The sequence below is a fragment of the Lissotriton helveticus genome, chromosome 1_1 (genome assembly GCF_964261635.1).
Source record: "Lissotriton helveticus chromosome 1_1, aLisHel1.1, whole genome shotgun sequence".
Classification (NCBI taxonomy): Eukaryota; Metazoa; Chordata; class Amphibia; order Caudata; family Salamandridae; genus Lissotriton; species Lissotriton helveticus.
In genome coordinates, this window is record NC_136057.1 from 1,840,258,032 (window position 1) to 1,840,277,455 (window position 19,424).

General features: G+C 43.4%; 1 protein-coding gene across 1 annotated transcript in view; it reads left to right on the plus strand.

The window, feature by feature from the left end:
- Positions 1–12,121: 12,121 nt before the first annotated feature.
- The window catches only part of SLC44A3 (solute carrier family 44 member 3), an 879,170-nt gene continuing 871,867 nt past the window's right edge, over positions 12,122–19,424 (plus strand). The window contains exon 1 of the mRNA XM_078641256.1: positions 12,122–12,226. The gene's annotated coding sequence lies outside the window, so the exon portion shown is untranslated. The remainder of the gene's footprint in view (positions 12,227–19,424) is intronic.

The window sequence follows — 19,424 nt, forward strand, 5'->3', positions numbered from 1 at the left end:
TTGGTTAGTTGTGAAACACTTAGGTTTACAAGTGAAGTGTAACAATACCTGGGTCATGAATACTTGTACCTTTTTTCTATCACCCAAAAACCGCTCAGGGGGGGCTAAGGGAACAGGGGAAGGCATTTCCACTACTACTGAGGCAGGTTGAGGGGCAGGAGCCCCTGCATCAAAAGGGTTACGCTGCGAGGCGTCAAACCGTGCCTGCAGTGCGGCAATCTCTTGATGAGAGGTGGCTAGTTCTGTTTGCACTAAGGCTAGTGCTGCCAGGACATCATCTAAGGTGGCCATCCCTTGATTCAACCCAACCAGAAGGAGAAGAACACGTGGGCCGATTATTCTGTCAAGCCTTTCGTCGTTGCTCCTCAGGATTGGTTTGATGCAAAAAAGGGGCCCACCTCTAGATCATCCCAAGTCTGGCTCTTTGTACCTCAGACTATTAAGGTGATCAAGCGGGGGAAAAATGAAGGTAGCCCGGAGGGGAACAGCTGGGCAACGGGGACTGGAAACCTGTAAATATAAAGCAGGGAATCAATGGGAGAGTCACTCTATACCTAACTACTCTCTACAAAAGCGTTATGTCTGACACCCACCTGAAGAACACTACAGGTGAGATGGAACAAAGAGTGACAGATCAGGCGTCTTCTCAATTCCCAGGCTTTTCCTGCTTAAAGATATAAAGAAGACCATAAATATGCCCCCTCTTTCCCACCACTAGATATAGGGTTTCAAAAGCACAATATGTAAGGAAGACCATTCACCACCTACCCACTGAGAACTGGAAGAGAACCTGAATGCCAATGAGGATGCATATCACCTGTCACTGTGTAAAGAAAATAACATTCCCCTCCGATAGTACAGTTAGCGATAGTACCGGCAGGTACTCAAAACACCCTAAAAGTTTCTCAACCACAACAAACGGGAGTCAATTAGGGTATTTATCCAGGAATAATGACAGAAACGTGAATATTTGCCCAGTAAATCAAAGTTGCTGAAAAGGATTCCACTCCCCTGCAGATACGTCTCTGCAGGAAATAGCAGGACCCACTTTTCCTTTCGAGTACACAGATACTTGACGTCAGTATCTGACCAGACCTCCGAACTCAGCCGAGTTGGAAACAAATGGGAAACAGTAGCACAAAGAACAGTACAGAAATAACGCCACCCCCCTTGCTCGGGGAAAACCTGTAGCGAGACCTCGCCAGACGCGAAGTGGGCGCTTCCTAAGCCCCTCCAAGTAATCCACAAAGGCGGTGCATAACAGGGTTCCAAAACCGAAAGATCAGCAACCTGTACAGGCGCTTCCTAAGCCCCACCTGGTATTCCAGCGGATCCCAAAATCAATCCGGCGTGAGCTTTCTTCAGCCCACCCGAACAAGCACAAAACAAAGAACTGGTCACACGAGCCTCAAGACCGCTCGCCAGGAAGGAATAATCGGCAAGGTGTCTTCCGCTGACGCCAGGATATCCCGTTTCCTGGTCGCGCATCATCATTCTGACGCGCCGCGTTAGGAAACATGGGACATGTAGTTTTTCCATGTTCAAGACAGGTTCAAGTTGCAGGCAGTGATTTACCAGCGGCCGGGGATTCCTGACACCTACAGCCAGGAGATTATGCAAGGGAAAGACAATAGCCACGTGAACAAAATCATAACAAGAACATTCAAACAGGAGCTGGGGTTACCAAAATCTTCTTCCCCGCTCAAATACGCCTCGAGTTTGATCTTCAAGACCATCAAGCAGTAGGGCGTGGAGCTTACGTCAGGCTGTGCAATAAGTTGCGTACCTCCAGAGAAGGAAGCCTGGGGGCCCTTTTGTGGATGGAAATATCAGCTGGTCAACTTGGCAGTTCATACTGGCACTATCTGCAGGATTCTTTAAAACTTCTTGATATACAAGAAATCTGGACCTCTAATCCATCGCAGCAGGCCCTTAAAATTCATATCAAAAGACACGTCCGCCTCTTGCCCTTTCATTCAGATAGAGCCCAACTGGTCCAACGTAAGCACGCCTGGACAATTGTATCAGGATTTAAGCCAGGGATTATGGCACCCCATCTGTCATGTACCTACTCAGTGCTGTGGAAAAAAAACTTTTTGGCCCTCAGAATGGGTGAATGGCCATTCCTGTATCATCTGCCAAGATGGCGCCTTGAAAATTCCAACGTAATGTGCAGGGGCCGCGGGAGTAGCACAGAAACAATCGAGCATGTGGTATGTCTTTGTCCTGCAGTCCATGACGATCGAAAGATCTTGTTAAAGAGCGAATGGAACAAACTCGGCACTCGAACATGCCGTCAAGCTATCCTTGCATCAATGAACCCGGACAATCCACAGCTTAATATCCGGTTCACCAAGTTCGTCACAAGAACAGCAAGAAAATGTATAAACAGTGAGAGCCAGCAAGTCATCAACAGTTAATTATTAAAGGACATATTAAGCTCTACGTTGTCCTACTGATTTGCACACTTCTCTGCACCACTCAAGAGTAGCAGAGTACGGCCCCTGGTGTACGGACTATCTCGCTTTCCTGTGTACCCCTGGAACTTTCAAATTATTGTATGCAGGGATTTTATTATATAAATGGCCTTGCATTATCAGGAACTTCACCACAAATACGGAATTACATTACCAGCGTTATTAATTATAGCCTTTTAATATCTAATGTCTGCCTGTGGCCCTAGCAGATTATAAAATCAGAATGGATAATTATGGTTTTTAACTGCCTATTTATTATTTTGTAAAAAAAAAGGAGGGTTGTTCTGTCTAGACGAGTTAATACTTTTTATTATTACAAAAAATAGGTTTTCAGGATTTTAAATTATTTCTGATTAACTTTATCTTTTTTCTTGTTGTGATGGTACAAATGTAAATATCTTAATAACCATCCTTGATATACATTTTTTTATTATGGATGCATGTTCCCAATTGTAATGATTTTTATTATTCAAACAATAAAGTATTTCAGACTTTCTCCCTAGCGCTGGCAGTAAATTAACTGCCTAGCGCCAACACAAACACCCTTGCACCAGGCAATAATTATTTTAATATAACAAACCTTAATGGCTATTTGTTACTTCTATGTGTGCTGCATTTTGCAGCACACATAAAAGTAGCAACTCGTCAGTATTTAATAATTGTTTATGTGCTGGAAGGAACACCTTCCTGCACATAAACTATCATTAATGGCTTTCTGCATTAATGCATTAAAGCAGAAACGGGGAGGAATAAACGTATTTATCTTTGTGCGCCATTCTAACACCTGCTCTTGCATGGTGTTAGTTTTTGGCGCTACCACCGATTTATACCTCCTGGGGCATTGTCAAAAAGCAATGGATGTTGCAGTGGAATACCTACAGCAACACCTATAGCACTCCCCTTTGACACAGAGCACTGCAGTGGAACGGACATAATTACAAGGTGGCGTTAAGCCACGCTAAGTGGCTTAGTGCCACCTTGTAAATATTGCAAATGGCACAACACCACCGGAGCATCAAAAAAGGGCCCTGCGGTAGCGACAGGAGCTTCTAATTATGCCCCTAAATATGTTACATTCAGACATGTTTGATATCTTGTGATCCACTGCTGTGCCGTGGACCTTGGCTTGGCCGTGCAGTTCGACCCTGTTATCCATCAGAGACCAGCGGAAAGATCATCACAGTCGAACCGAAGAAAAGAGACATGTGATATGGGCCAGCTCAGCTCAAGAAAGTAAAACTGTGGAAATTCTAGAGCGAAAGGCTTCCTTTGTCACTGGGCCTAAATTTGACCCACCCATGTTGAAACACCTGTCAGAAAAACTCTTCATCAGACCTCCAGGTTTCTGGGTAACTGCACAATGAAACTACTGTTTGAAAATCCACAGAGGAATGTGTGCCCAACCAGCTACATTCCTTCGAAATGAAAACAATGAAGATGTTGTTAGGACGTCATAACTACTAAGAGGAGAGGTTGTCCCGCCCTTTTGTGAACAGGTGTGAAGAGGCGGGTTGTGTCACCTGGTTTGGTCATAAGCCAGGATTCTGCATTCACTAGTTTAAAAAAAGAAAAATACCTGCCACATCCATTCCCTTTCCGACCTCCCTTTAACTTTTGCTGTAAGTGGCAAAGATCCTGGGGACAAATAGCCAACTTTCCAAATTCCTGGAGAACAGCACTATAGAGGCCCCTGTATGCAAAGCAGGGAAGACCCTTTTATTCTGAGTACTGTCATCATGTTCCTGGGGGCATTAGGGATAGGTATGGTGCTGGGTGGAGAAGAATATTAAGGGAACACTCGTCCGCATTTATCTCCACCTACCCCTGCTGTCATCAGGGGCCATGCTTGCATCAAACTTTAATTGCACAGAATTAGCCCTTTGTGAAATGTGTATGTGAGTGAAGTCTAACCATATTCTTATTGGTATTTAGCAGAATATTTTACTCTCTCCCAGTTATGCTTTTTCATCTAATTTTAACTATGGGTGGGCCTAACTCATGTAGTTTGCTGTAGCATAGTTACCCGAAATTACAGCAACATTATGCAAGATTATGCAAAATAATGTGAGGTGCGTAGTCCTGCATGTAACCCTATTTTATTAGCAAAAATTGCACCCTCACATCGAAAATGGACCAGAGGATGCATTTTGAACTAAGAAAATAGCGCTAAATACAAATAGAACAGGAACAGCAGCAGCCAGCAGATGCTCACACTCTGTTCTTGTGTTTCTGGGTAAGCATTTTTTCCCGGAATTACGCAAAATTACTCAGTCAGGTGTAGTTTCAGTAATTTCACATCACTAGCGGAACGCAAACTTACACAAATAACTCTGATTACTCGAGCGTAATTAAACTTTCACCCAGGGCCAATTTTAACCCACATGAGATTGGTTCCAGTAGAACATGCCTTGTGGCAGCTGTGAAACTGATGTGTACCGTGGCCAAGAGACATTTTCTGCTCAAACTAGTCTCATGCTGTTATCTCGCATTACTTTTCTATGTGAGGAATGGCCACGTCCAATTTTTTTATTTCAAAATAGTTGTATTGTTTTTACAACATACAACATATAATATATAGTAAACATCGCTCGTAGTTGCAGGGTGGCCTCCCAGAGAGGCTGTGTTGCCGGCCGAACAATGTCCCCATGTACGAGCTAGGCTGCCCCCCTATCCATTGTCTCCGTAGGCGGAGAGGGGTGTGAAGAAAAATGGGGAAAAAGGAAAGGAGTTAAGGTGGAGAAGAGTAGAGTTAGCATACAGAGGCTAGCTTCATTCTCATTGTTGACTTGAAACCGGTGAGGGAGAGCCCACGAGTCAGAAACTTATTTTTGCTTATTATATTCACGGCGGCTCAAAAGGGTCTAGAAGTTCGTCAAGGGCGTCCATAGGTCCCTATTAGGTTGTCTCCATGGTGAGTTACGCAGGGCGGTGTTGCCCGCACCTCTTAAGTATGTCACCCAGTTGAGCCATACCTTGAAGGTTGCTTGGAGGTGTCCTTCCATTTGGTTAGAACTATTTTGACTGCCGCTGTTAGTAGGAGATCTAGTAGGTCTTTATCCTGTTGTGAGTCTAACTCCGTTAACATAAATGCCGTGGTGAGTGTGGCAAAGTCGGATTTTAGTGTGCACCCTAATGTTTTATTTATAAAGGTGAATATTTCCCCCCAGAATTTTTGGAACTTGGGGCAGTTGTAAATAAGATGCGCTAGGTCCCCCTTTTCTTTGTCGCAGTTCCAGCATTTGTCGTTTTCCCTCAGGCCCAGAGTCGCTAGTCGAGCCGGGGTCCAGCATATTTTATGCAGTAACCAGAATTTTGTTTGGGCTAGGACCGGGGAAATTTTGTTTTGCGTGGGAGAGGCCCAGAGCAGGTGTAGATGTTCCTCGCTTATTGTTGACCCAAGTTGCTTCTCCCAGTATGTGATTGTTTTCTCTATGGTGTCCATGAGGGCCATTATGGCCCTCATGGACACCATAGAGAAGTACTCAAACCACTCAGGCTACAAACTTAACAAGGACAGATCGGAGTGCAAACCACTTAACATCCACACTACTAGGGATATACTGGGAAACACGGGACTGCATGGCAAACAGGGTACATCAAGTATCTAGGAATACACTTTGACAAAAACCTCAAAAGCACACTCGATCACAATGAAAGGTTACTGCTAGAAAAGATCAGGAAATTGTTGGAGGCCTGGTCACCAAAAATCATGACATGGTGGGAAAGGATTGAGCCAATCAAGATGATGATTACCCCAATGGTTAATTACCTGTCGAGCATGCTCCCTCTTATATTAACTGATGAGTTCAACCGCAACATTGACAAGATGGTAAATAATTTCCTATGGAGAGACAAAAAAGCGAGGATTAGCCTTAAAAAGCTAAGACTAAACAAGAAACTGGGGGGATTAAATCTGGCGGATTTTAAAACTTTCCAAACTGTCTGCTTGGCAAAACAGGGGGCACACTGGGTCCTGCCCGCCCAGGAGTACACGCCAGTCTGGCTCACCATTGAGGGAGCCATACTGGGCAACCTAAACCCAATAGCTCTCCTTACAGCCAACAAACATACACAGGCAAATCCAATATTCATAAACACAAGGAATGCCCTGCTTAAAATAGACCAGAAAATGGAGCACAGCGTTAAAAACTCAATGTGGGAATCACTGTGGGCTAACACCAAGATAAAGAACAGGGGGAAACCTCTCTCCATAGAAACATGGAAAAGGAGGGGCATCACATACCCGGCTCTACTGGAGGAAGGTGGAAGCCCCGCCTCTTTCAACATGCTAAGAGAAAAGCAAAAGCTACCGGACATAGAGCTATAAAACTTCCTTAAAATCAAAACAGCCCTGACCAAAGCGAGACTCGCAAAACACAAGCCCTCTATCTTACAATATATGGCCACGTCCAATTTTAAACTGATGACCGGTGAAATGTATTTCACACAACACACATCATTTTCAGGAAAATTACCCTAGCAGAAAATGTTTCCTTTTTTGACCAACACTTCTCCGGCAAACAATGGCCCCTAGTATTAGTAGGGTGCACACTCCCACCCTGTACCATGCAATTATAAATTAGACACCCCAGGAATGGGAATAATTGTATGAGAATAGACCTTCAGAGGGCTTTACCACTCCCATGTACCACCTGTTCCCATCAGGTGGTGCTTCTCTGTGGGGTAGTAGTGGAGGGAGGTAGGCTGGGAATGTAGGGAAGGGAAGGGAATAAAGTGCCCCTGGCATGGAGGGAACATTGCATGCTTCCCCCTTACCACAGAAAGAGGGCAGGCGCGGACTGGATCATTGGCCTGCCTGCTGTTGCAGCTGAATGCTTAACTAATTTCCAGCCAGTAAAATTTGGTTTGTTGTTCTGAGGAAAACAAGCTGCAGGAACATCGGGTAGCCATGATTGGGCAGAGTGGAACTCCACGTAACAATTCTACCCCACACAATTCTTAATCAGGACCTAGGAGGGTTATTTAGAGTTTGGTGGATGCAGGACATCTGCAGATCTCCTCTCCGACGTATTCAGAACATGCACTCTAAATAGAGTGGATTGGACATCTGTTCATTTTTAACAAATTGGCATTCTCCAAACTGTTTGTAACGTGCAAAATATTGTACAAAACATGAATAGCCACAACATTTCATGAACTCTAGCAATTCAATACATGTTCAGCTGATTCCAGAGAGAGGTTTCTGAATGTTGCTGCCCAGGACAAATCTGCAGCTCTAAGATTGTCCTCCATCCTTGACCAAGCAAAGAAGGCCTTAGAAGCCATGGCTTCATGAGTGAAAGAGCACCAAAAGATGCAGTGTCAATACCAGCAGGGGCGGCTTGTTGATCTGAGTCAGTAAGCAACGTAATTGAGATAGAAAGATTGGTCTGGAAAAGGAGAATGGATGGATGAAGTTCAAGAGATATACTCTTGGACATAGGTGAAATGCAGAGAGATGGCGAGGAAGAACAAAGGACGGATCTGGAAGTCAAATTGCTGTGAGCCAAATTGTACAATAAGGCACATCAACTGAGGAGTATTAGAATATTGGAATGTGGAGAACTCCACTGAATATTATGGAGTGTTCCGTGCTTCTATGGGCCAGTTAAGGCCCGCAGAGCAACATTCCAATGTTGCTTTTGTTCACAGCTTTTGCTGTGAACAAAGACCTTACAGAGCTCGAGGGGATTTAAACCCCCTCGGCCTCTGAGACGCCTTTGTTTTATTTGTTATTTATTTTCTAGTGGCAGAATATATATAGTCTTAAAGCCCTTCGTCGCTGGGCTATACTGGCTATTAAAGTCCCGCTCCCTTATTAAAGGCCCGAGCCAAAGCCGGTAAAGCCTTCTACGGAGGGCAATAAGGCTATATTAAAACATTGGAATGTTGAGAGCTCCACTGAAGACAATGGAGTGGCGCTGGGCTTGTAATGGCTGGAATAAACCCAGACCTCCAACATTTCAATGTGTGTCTTCATGTTTCTCCCTTTTTAATTATGAAGATTCTACCCTTAGTGGGTTGAATGTTCTAATATTCTTATAGGCCTTCTGCCTCGGGTTATACATGCTATTACAGGCCCTCACCTTTGTTATAGGCCATTGACTGTGGCTCAGGCCTATAAACTCGGGTTCAGGGCCTTTAACAATGGTATAACCCTCAGCTGTAGGCTATCAAGCTATATTAGAACATTGGAATGTTGAAAGCTCTATTGAAGACAATGGAGCAGCAGCGGCCTATATGAACCTGTATAGGCCCACAGTTCTCAACATTTTAATACCCTAATTCACAGCCTCTGTTTTTCTCTTTCTCGTGCCTCTCCAAAATATATTAATTAGGTAGAGTAAACAGAAGGCAGAGGCCGTGCAGGAGGACACACACAGCCATCACCCTTCCCTCCTTCTGTGGCTCAGTGTTACTAGGGCTTCAGAAGGAGGGAGGGGTGAAAGCTGCTCAGCTCCTGGGTCTCCCTGGCTTGGCTGAACTACAAGTCGGGGAGTACCAGGGGCTGACTTCAGCCCCTGTGGGAGGGATGGGCAGAAACAGAAGCGAGGAGGCTGTATAGGTGTAATATTGAGGTGTGTTTATTCCAGTTAATAAATGAAATTGAACAGTTATGGAATCTTGGTCACTTTGCTCTTTTTCTTCTTCTCTCTCCTAGGTATCCCGGCTCTCTGGAGAGGCCCACGGGAAGGCTTGAGGAGAGGAGTAGAACAACAAAAGGAATGGTAAGGGTTATATCGAGGATGGTTGGTGAAAACACCTTCACCACACCCGGGTGGGAAAATAGCGAGAAAACGGGGGGGAGGGAGAAATAAATAATAAGCTCTCTTTGTTTCGTGCATAGTTCCTGTTTCTCTGTCAGTACCTAATTTTTATCATTAGGTCATTCTTTCCTTTTGTATACATTGCCTGCGAGATGTGGCAATATCATGGGAGGTTGGTACTCTGTGGCTAGGTGGGGAGGGCGGCTTTTACATGCAACCTACTATTTTTTTCTCTCCTCCTTTCTCTCTCTGTCCAGGCTTATGGGAAGCAGGAGAGAAAGAAAGAAAGAAAAAAAAAAAAACAACAAAAGCGAAACCAAGAAAACCCCAAACGCAACAGAGAAGGTTGAACTCCAGCTATTTCCCTCCCTTCCTCCCGACCTCCCTAATTTCACCCTCCTTTGGACCACATACTGCCTCTGCCACAACTCTCCTGATTTGCGGTGGCTCCTGCGCGTCCACTCCGGGTGACCACCACACCTCACGCCGCCTGACAGGAGGTCCCCTCGGTCTCAGCGTCACTTTCCTGTGGTCCGGACAGGTTGAGTCCTTCATCTCTCCAGAGTGTCTCTCCTCACTCTGAGGATGTTTCCTTCTCCTCGGCGTCTCCCACGTTTGAAGCCTCTCTCGTCCTCTTACTCTCCGGCTCCTTTTCTCCTCCTCCTGGGGTTGCTGATTGGTTCATTATGCTGCAAGTCTTCGCTTCCTTCCTGCAGAAACGAACAATATTAAATTTCTATTGTTTTTCTATTTTCCAACCCCTATTGACATCATAGGGACCCGGAAGGAGTGCAGACACAGCGGTGAGTCGGGTGGTAAATCAGTGTTTTGTATGGGGGTCTTGGGTGTCTCCTCAAATCCTCCTTTCACAGGCCTTGCTGTGAATGTTCAACAGCTAACAGCAGAGGCCCTGCGCTCTGTTAACTGTAGAACATTCACAGCAATAGCTATGCACAAACGTTTCAGAGTCAAGGGAGATTTCAACCCCCTCGGGCTCCGAGAGACCTTTGTTTTTATAATTAGAACATACTGCCCTCATGGGGCTTAATGTTCTAATGTTTCTAATAGCCTTCGGCTCTGGGCTTTAACACTGGAGCAGGCCTTTAATTGCCGGTATAGCCCACAATGGGGGGCTATAAAGCTATGGTGTGGTCCAGAGAATGAAAGAACAGTAATTGCTGATGGCCATCTACATGAAATGAGGCACAGCAGGGATGCAAGTTTAAAGATGCGATCTTTAAGTGAGATTGAGGATTCTGGTAATTTACCAGACAGAAGAAAGGGAATTAGGAAGGTACCTCTGGTATAAGAATAGCAAGCGAGGGGGTCCTCTTGAGGCACGTGCCTTTCATGAGACAAGAGGGCCACTTCCCAAATAAATGGAGTTTAAAAGAGGTCATTTACAAGCAATCGCTGAGCTGTAAATATTAATAATCTTGTAAGAACGGTCTTTAGAGAAAAGGGCTTGTAGGAAACTGGCTAACATGGAATGATAGGACGTAAAAGGATCAAGACCCTGTCTAAGGAAGCAAAGAAGCCACGCTGATCAGACAGATCAATAGGCATGTTGGGTTCCTGGAGCCCTGGATTCATTGACCAGTTCTGTGGCAACTCCCAAAAGATCTGGCCATCTTGAGGTCCAAAAGAGAATTACAATGCCGGAAGATGGCCTTTGGGAAAATAGGTTTTGTGGGTGGCCCTCCAGGTCCAAGAGACAATCATACAGAAAAAGTAGGTAAGAAAAGTCTGTAGCCAGTTCCAAGATATGAGGGAATCAGGTTGGAGAGGCCAAATGTGGACTTATGATGACTGTATTGTAAAGAAAGTGTCTAGCAAAAAGGAGCTTTCTGGGAAAATGGCAAATGGGGATAGCTACAGTTGCATATAAATACCAGTCGTGTAAGAAGGCCTCTATTGACCAAGCGTCTGGGTCTTGAGGCAACTCACAAAGAAAGGTAACTGGTGACTCTGGTAAAACCCAAAAAGGCCCACGTCTAAATAACACTGTCGTCTTGTTAGTGAATTTAAGGCCAAAGTCAGTAACTTAAGGAGTTTGATTCAATATCTTTTATTTCAAAATCTCATTGAAAAAAATATTCTGGAGTCCGAGTTTAACAGTTCTTTTCTTTCTTCCCTTCTTTAGGACCTGGGGGAGTTCCTGTATGCTGTTACCCTCAACAGAAAGGAGAGTTCAGGTAAGTCACTGTTATATGTATCCTTATATTTGTACTTGTGAAGTATTAGTTTGGTGATCAGGGGCGGCTCTAGGCTCATGGCGGCCCTGGGCAAGGAGCGTAGGTAGGGGGCCCCCGGAGGAACGAAGGGGCGGAGGCCAGTGAAGAGAGGGGGGGGGGCAGGGTGTTTGGAAGTGGAACAGAGCTGGATGCCGCCACATCCATGCCTGGGGCCGCCACGCAAATATGTAGGGAGCTTCAAGATCCATGGTTTACTCCAGGAAGTTGGGTAAGAAATTTAGGAGGATTTCTCAAAGTTCTACCACAACACTGAATACGATGGTAAAACACCATAAGGGGAGAAATGGGCCAAAACTTCAACATTTGAGGTTTCCATTTGAATGTTTGAAATGTTCTTTGCAGATAGAGATGGGAAAAAAGGCACCCCTCCGGCAGAGTCGAGCCAGCCAATCTTTGAGAAGAAGAGTGTCTTCCAGAATATGGATTCCTTCCACCATAAGATATTGTTAGATTACCCTGTGGTGAATGGAGGATGATAAGTGATCTGAGCTTTTTTTTTCTTATTTCACACAAGTAAAATGCAACTCATAAAGCCGCCTTCTAAGTGTGTGTGATCAATGGCACTATATTGAAACTTTTCTAAGACCTATTTTTCTATTAATGGAAGACATTTGGCTTTCAGGGGCTGATGGAGAGTTGTAGCATCCATGGGAGGCCAGACAGGTGAAGAAATGACCTCTTCTATGGCCGGACGGGCACCCACAAAGATCGATGACTGGGAAAAAAGGTGAGGTTAACGAAAGATCCTTCTCATGTTGAACTGCACCCTATGAAAGTAAGGAGGAGATACACTTATATAATAATTTAATAAATGTCTTGCTGAAGAGGAGACAGACATAAAGTTCTTTAATCGTTTAATCGGCCAGACTCTCTGCTGAGAGTCTGGTGATCAAGGAGGAGCAAGATGGGTCAGCATCTCTCTGTACTAGATAGAAGCATGAGCCTCTCCAAGGAAAACGAGGGTGTACTGAGCCCAGCCATGTTAACCATCCAATTTGGCTTCAGAAGGTAAAGCATCATACCGCTCAAGAGCAGCCTGGATGCAGGTGAGAGGACCAGAAATATTGAGGACACAATCTTGACTGAGCTTGAGAGCACGTTTGACATCTCATCAATGTCTTGTCCAGAGTGGTTATGGAGCGACAGGAGGTAAGGGTCCATTTTATGGGTGGCACATATTTTGCAATGATGGAGGTACAGGAGGATTAATATAAAAGAGTAAAGTATTACTTTTATTTGATTTCGTTAAAAATCATAAAAGCATTGCAAAAACACATATTACATAATAATTATCAAAGATAAAAGTCTATAAAATGCAAACAATTAAAAACATCATCCTATCATAAGCTTTGGTCGCAAACGACAATTAAAACAAAAATATTGTAATCTATACAAATTGTAAGAAGTTAATCGCAGTTCAATATGAAAAGAGTGATATTTAATGTCAGTGCAGAAAGGGAGAGAACAGACATTCATATATCTTTGCCATGTGGACTATTATGTTTTTTTATCCAATTCTTTGGCTGCTATTTTCCAAAAGGTGATGGCTCGACATGACAACTGAATTGACAGTCCACCAAGGCATTGTATCACTACAGCTCTGCACAACCTTGATTGATATTTCCTAAAAATCTCACGCAGGACTATTTTTCGAGGTTCTAATAGCAAGGGGCAAATGCATAAAAGGTGTAATAACGACTCTTCTGCTTGTTCACACAGGCGACATTCTTTAGTGGGCCATGTAGACTTCCATTTCGGGGTTAGATCCTTTGTGGGGAATGAACCCAGCCGCAACAGCGTCAAATAGTGTTTTTATGATGCGAGAAGTGTTCAGACAAGTATGGTTGGGGTTTCAGAAACTGATATGATTGAATCACTGCCCATGCGTGATTTTTCTTAGCAAAGGCAGATTTGTCAATAAATTGCGATATAAAAGTGTAAAACACACTGATTTCTCTAATAGTCGGCAATTTCTAACAAAGTCTGAAATCTGGGAGGAAGGCAGTCTTTAGAGCTAGGGTGTCTTAGCTCAGAAAGGTCAAACATACTCCCAGTAGATCAAGACTAATGACAGAGGGCTAAAGGAACAGATGTAGGTTGATCAACAGCATCTTTGGGGTCCTCACCAATTTCATCATTATCATCACAAGTCAGTGAATAGCAGGAAGAAGTGTTACACTCATCAAGAGAAATATATTCATTGTCCTCCCCAGTTTGGTTCTTGGTGGGGCCTTGGGCATGATCCGGTTCCTTGGTTTCTTCTACCGGGGTGTGCAACTCCTTTACTTTGAGGAAGGCTTTGTGTAAGTGATTTAGCACTTATAGGGATCTTTTCTGTCCTTGCCATAGTGATTTTGGAAAGGGGTGACTGTTGTGGGGTATAACTTGACTGGGTACTGGAAAAGGAAGAAGGGTAATCAAATACTAATTTATCTAGGGCCAGAGAGGTATCAGACTTATTGTTTACCTTCTATTGCTGGCCTTAGGAGATAAGGGAAGGAGAAGTAGGAGAGTCCGTGTTACAGCCCTCATCAGAGGCATATATCATTCCAAAGTTGGAGGTGGGTGCCCTGTAAGGCGGAGGCTAAAGCACATTATAGTAGTGCTGCAGGCTCTTTCTCCTTTAATTTATTATCTTATTATATAGTTCCCTGGAATATTAATGCAGCAGTTTCGCCTTTTCCTCTCTCGTTTATTGTGCAATGAAGCCCCTCTTGCAATTATAAAAGAGATGTATCTAAAGTCCTGTTATACTTGTCTAGAAAGGCTGACAGTTATGTAATTACGCTGAAGGATTAGAAAATCTACTACTACTACAAAATCATTGCCAGGGCTGACTACTAATGAAACATTCAAGATGGCTGCTGTGTCAAGCTTCATGGAGGATGTGATGAAGGGTGGTCAAGCAGGAAGGTGAAAAGGGTGCAAAGATGTGTTTAGGAGGGAAAAGCATTGGAGAGGAAGCACCGCTCCTGCTTTTGTTACAGGGGGCCGATATTGCAGCACTGCCGCAAAACCGCCCCCCAGTGACAAAACCGGCCCCCACCCCTCTGGCTCACCTGGGAAATGCCCAGTGCCCGCTACGGCCAGTCGAGCCCTGTGAATGAGGTGGAACTCATGGTTACACCATTGGGAGAAAACTGAAACCACTGTAGAGAGCAAGAAAAAATATAAAAGTACACAGTTGGTACTGAAACAACAGCACTGGAGCGCGTCAGGAGTTGGAAACAACCAGGTCAAAACAAATAAATGATGCAAGTGCACAAGGCAATGGGTTGCAGATGTGCAAGAGAACGTGAAAGAGAAAATATTGAAACAATGAATGCGCTGAAAAGAGAAAGAAAAGGGGAGATAAACCTGAAAGTAAGTTAGTTCAAACAGAGTAAGGAATGTGAAGAAGGAACAAATGGACGCAAAGGATGTAAAAGCAGAGACTAAAAAGAGGACTTACATTTTTTTTACATTTATTTATTTTATTACCATTTAAACCGCCCGAATCACCCCCAAAGGGGTATTTCCGCGCTACGGAGGTGCAGCAGTCAAGGCAGATTAGAAGCAGGTATTTTAGAAAAGCTCGGTTTTAAGGAGCTTTGCAAATAAAAGCTGGTTCCATGAATAGGGAGCTAGGTGTAAGAATGCTTTCCCACCCAAGCGGGATTTCTTAAAACGCGGTACAAGAAGCAAGGATTTGGCTCCTGAGTGTAGAAGTCTGAGTGGCTGGTATTGAATAAGTCTTTCTGCTAGATAGCCATAGACTTTACTGTTTAGTGCTTGGTGAACAATGCAAAATATCTTAAATTTAACCCGCTCGCGTATTGGAAGCCAGTGTAAACATTGTAATAGATGGAGAGAGGCTGTTCTGGCAGGAGAGTTCGAGACAAGGTGAGCCTCTGTGTTTTGAACTACCTAAAGTCTACTTAATGAGGACTCACTAGCTGAAATCAAGAGAGCATTACAGTCGTCCAGGCAGCTTATCACATGTGCTTGGATTAGTGTTTTTGGTATGGTCAGGGGGAGAAAGGGAAATACCCTGCATAGGAGGATTAACATATGGAAGCAGGAGCCCACTGTGGTTGTAACTTGCTCCTTCATTGTGAGTTTCTGGTCCAGACGTATGCCTAGTTTCTTGACCACAGTCTTGGGGACCGGGGTGGCACCTAATTCAGGTGATCACCACTTTAGGGACCAGAGCAAAGGAGCTTCTCCGAATAGCATGATCTTGGTTTTTGCAGCATTTAACTGTAAGTAATTATTCCTCTTCCAGGTAGCGATAACAGTCAAGCCTTACGAGGAAACAGTCTGAGTATTATAGGAATTTTTGTCAAATGACAGTAAAAGCTGGGTCTCATCAGAATACTAGAGCAGCATGAAGGCCAGCTTTCTAAGTAATCCAGCTAACAGGGCAACATAAATGTTGAACAGAGTAGGACTAAGACAGGGTCCCTGAGGTACTCCTTTGGTGAGTTCCATGGTCTGTGATCAGAAAGAGCCAAGATTGATGGTCTGAGTTCAGCGAGTGAGAAAGCACGAGACCCACTGAAAGGCTTGTTTTTGGATTCCAATATCTCTGAGTCTCCTGAGTAGAATGGAATGAGAAACCGTGTTGAAAGTCACTGACAATTCCAGTAGTACAGCTTGTCGGTTGTCAGGGGAGTGTCTTATATTATCAGTAAAGGCAATCAATGCTGATTCCGTGCTGTACATTGACCTAAACCCAGACTGAGAGGAGTCAAGGTAGTAGATTCAACATAATCAGAGAGATGTTTATTAATATGCTTTTCCAATAACTTACTCAGAGGAGGTAGAAGAGAACTCAAACGATAGTTGGACAGATCCTCCAATGGGGTATTAGCTTTCTTTTGGATGGGATTATTTGTGCAGCCTCCCATTCAAGTGGTAGTTGGCCCTCTCCAATAGAAAGATTAAGGATTGTGCAGCTAGACGGGGACAACTGTTTATAGAGTAGAGAGGATGTTTTGGCTGGCTTCATATCCAAAGGAGAACCCGATTTAACTGTGTTCGCCAGTGTCTCCACAGTGTCTACTGTAAGAGGAGAAAAGCTTTCCAGTGAATACACATTGGTCAAAGATGGAGGACAGCGGAATGCAATGTCATTCAGAGGGTTGCTTTCTTTAGTGATTTTGTCATAAATGAGTGCCATTTTCTGTACAAAATGATTAGCAATTTTATTGCAGAGTTCTTGAGATGGAGCAACTATATTGTTGCAGGCCTTCAGGTTGGTAAAGGATTTAAGGATTTGGCATAATTCTTTAGGGGCACTCCCTGCCTGGTTAAGAAGTGATGCAATGTGGTCTCTACATGCATTCTTTAGGTTCTTATGATATCGAGCCAGAGAGGTCTTATACCTTTCTGCTGCTAGGAGAACCAAGAAGAGAGGAATTACTAGTGTGGCTACTCTTTATATATCTTGATATAAAATGCAAACAATATTTTATTGTGCTGTTATTGATATTTAGCAAAAGAGCTCATGGTGTGCATCATTGTGGTAGATTCCTTAAAAATTACTTAACCCCTTGGCCGCGGCGGTAATACCGCCACGGCGCTGGGGGGGAGGGAACCACTCCATCACGAGCCACGGGCGCGCTGTGCTCATGACGGAGTGGTTCCGTCAGAGCCTCGCCCTCTCATCAATTCAGCCGCGCAGGCGCAGAATTGATGCAGCGTGGGCGGAGCGGCAGCGCCGTGACGGAACCACTCCGTCATTAGCACAGCACGCCCGAGGCTCGTGACGGAGTGGTTCCGTCACGAGCACGAAACGGGTTAATTAATTGAGGATCCCTCCCATCTTGGCCATTTATCTACCCATTTGACAAACCACATCAAAAATGCACACACATCTTTGATCTTTGCTTGTTCTTGACCAATGTACATCTTCTACAATGTTTTGGTACCAACTATACCTTCTACAATGTTTTGTGACCAACTATATACATCTATGTTCTAATAAAATATTCCCGTATTTCTAGATGTTTTAAAAGTTGCTGTTTAGAAACTCATATTGTTCTTGTAGATCTTTTAGTGCGTTTTACTCCATGCTCATTAAACACCCGATACACAAAGATCCCAATGCAGATATAGCTCCTGCTTCATTACCTTTACTCAGAAGAAAGATAGGTGGGAGGCTAATCCAATTTAGCTAGCCACCACAATATTTTAGAATTTTCAAAAGGTCTATTGTCTAAAACGAGATCTTACACAGGGTATCTGTATATTGCCACATAGGTTATTGGTATTGCTAGCAAAACAAACTGAATGTGCTCAACTGGGCCTTTTAAGCCTCCAAATAAAACCCATTGACACCATGTGTAGCCTCCTAATATATGAATCCATAAAATATATAGGGAGGGCTCTTAAAAATTAGAGAAACTTTGGTAGGATAGTTATTCAGGGCAATGCTCCCAAATATACTCAAGCCAAAATCCTCCAATTTTTGCAGAAGCCTGACACATTCCCTCAACAATGGCTCATCATAATTAACTTGAAATATATATTCATGTGTTCCGATAAACTAGACACCTAAATATTTACATATTTCTATTGCTTTCACATTGTCTACATTTTTGATCTCTGTGCAAAACTTGTGTCTTAAGTTCTCCTAATTTGATTTATACCCAGAATCCTATTCATATTCTTATGCTCTTCTATCTCTCGTTTTACTTCAGTGGGGTAAAAGGACTAAGTTAGCACATCAACAGCTTTACATACCTGAACCACTATGTTTCCTTTTCTACAGCACTCTCCCCACACTCCTTCTCCCTCCTCTGGTTCCCTTCCACCCCCCATTCCATCCCTTAATCTCCCCCACGCAAGCGCCTTGGCATATGCTCTCCCCAGCATGTTGGTGAGAAGACAACTACCCTACCCACGAATTAATGTACTCTCCTGCATTCAGAAAGGAAGACATGTTTTGCACTAGATTGTAAGGGCCTCTTTTTCTTTAATTAATATTATGACAATACACGGAGCCATACACTAGATCAATATAATTATGTTATATTCATTTGAGATGCCATGAGTGACTTCATGAGTGATGTCACTGAGTATGTCATGAGTGATGTAACATGTGAGGTCATAAGCAGTGCATTGCGGGGGGGGTTCGAGTTATAGTTAGCTCAGCTAAGTATAACTGCTGAATTTCACTGTTTTTTTATGAGAGAATGTTAAAAACTCGAGAGGTGGCTCCGATTTCCAAGGGAACAGAGCTCTCAATAACAGTGAGGAAAAACAGATTTCCCCTGGATTTATAAATAAACACCCACACTTACACTTACTCTCAAATCATTCTTACCGAGCATATGCCTTCACTTAAATCAACATAGAATTGTAATCATAACAGTATAAAAAAAACAAATTAGGATGCAGCGCTTACATATATTTTATTTTAAACAAAAGAGAAAAAAGACTAAAAATACAATGACTCTGAAAACCAGAGTGTACGATAAAAACGCATAATTAAAAATTCATAAAAATCATGACAATGATGAACATAATTTAATTCGTACACAGTGAATAAAATACGACAACACAATAAAAAAACATATACATCAAACTGCAGACGGGAACCCAATCTGCACAGTTCTATATACTGTTGCCCAAATTGATCCAACACAACATGTTCAGAAAGAAGAACTGGTGGGGTTACTAAGCCTATCCAAGAAATTCCTGTGAGTTGGGTTCTTAAAAAAACTGGCGTTGAGGAGTTTCGGTGGTTTTTAGAATTAAGTAAAAAGGCCACCTTCTTCAGGACTCAACACATATATGAGACTTACTCCTCCATGCAGAAGATTATTATCTACACAAACAAGGGAGAAAATATATAAATGAAATGTAAAAACTTTAAAAAGTAGTTCTTGTCTTATTTCAACTCATAGGTTTCTCAGATCCCCCTCTATGGTTTTAGATCC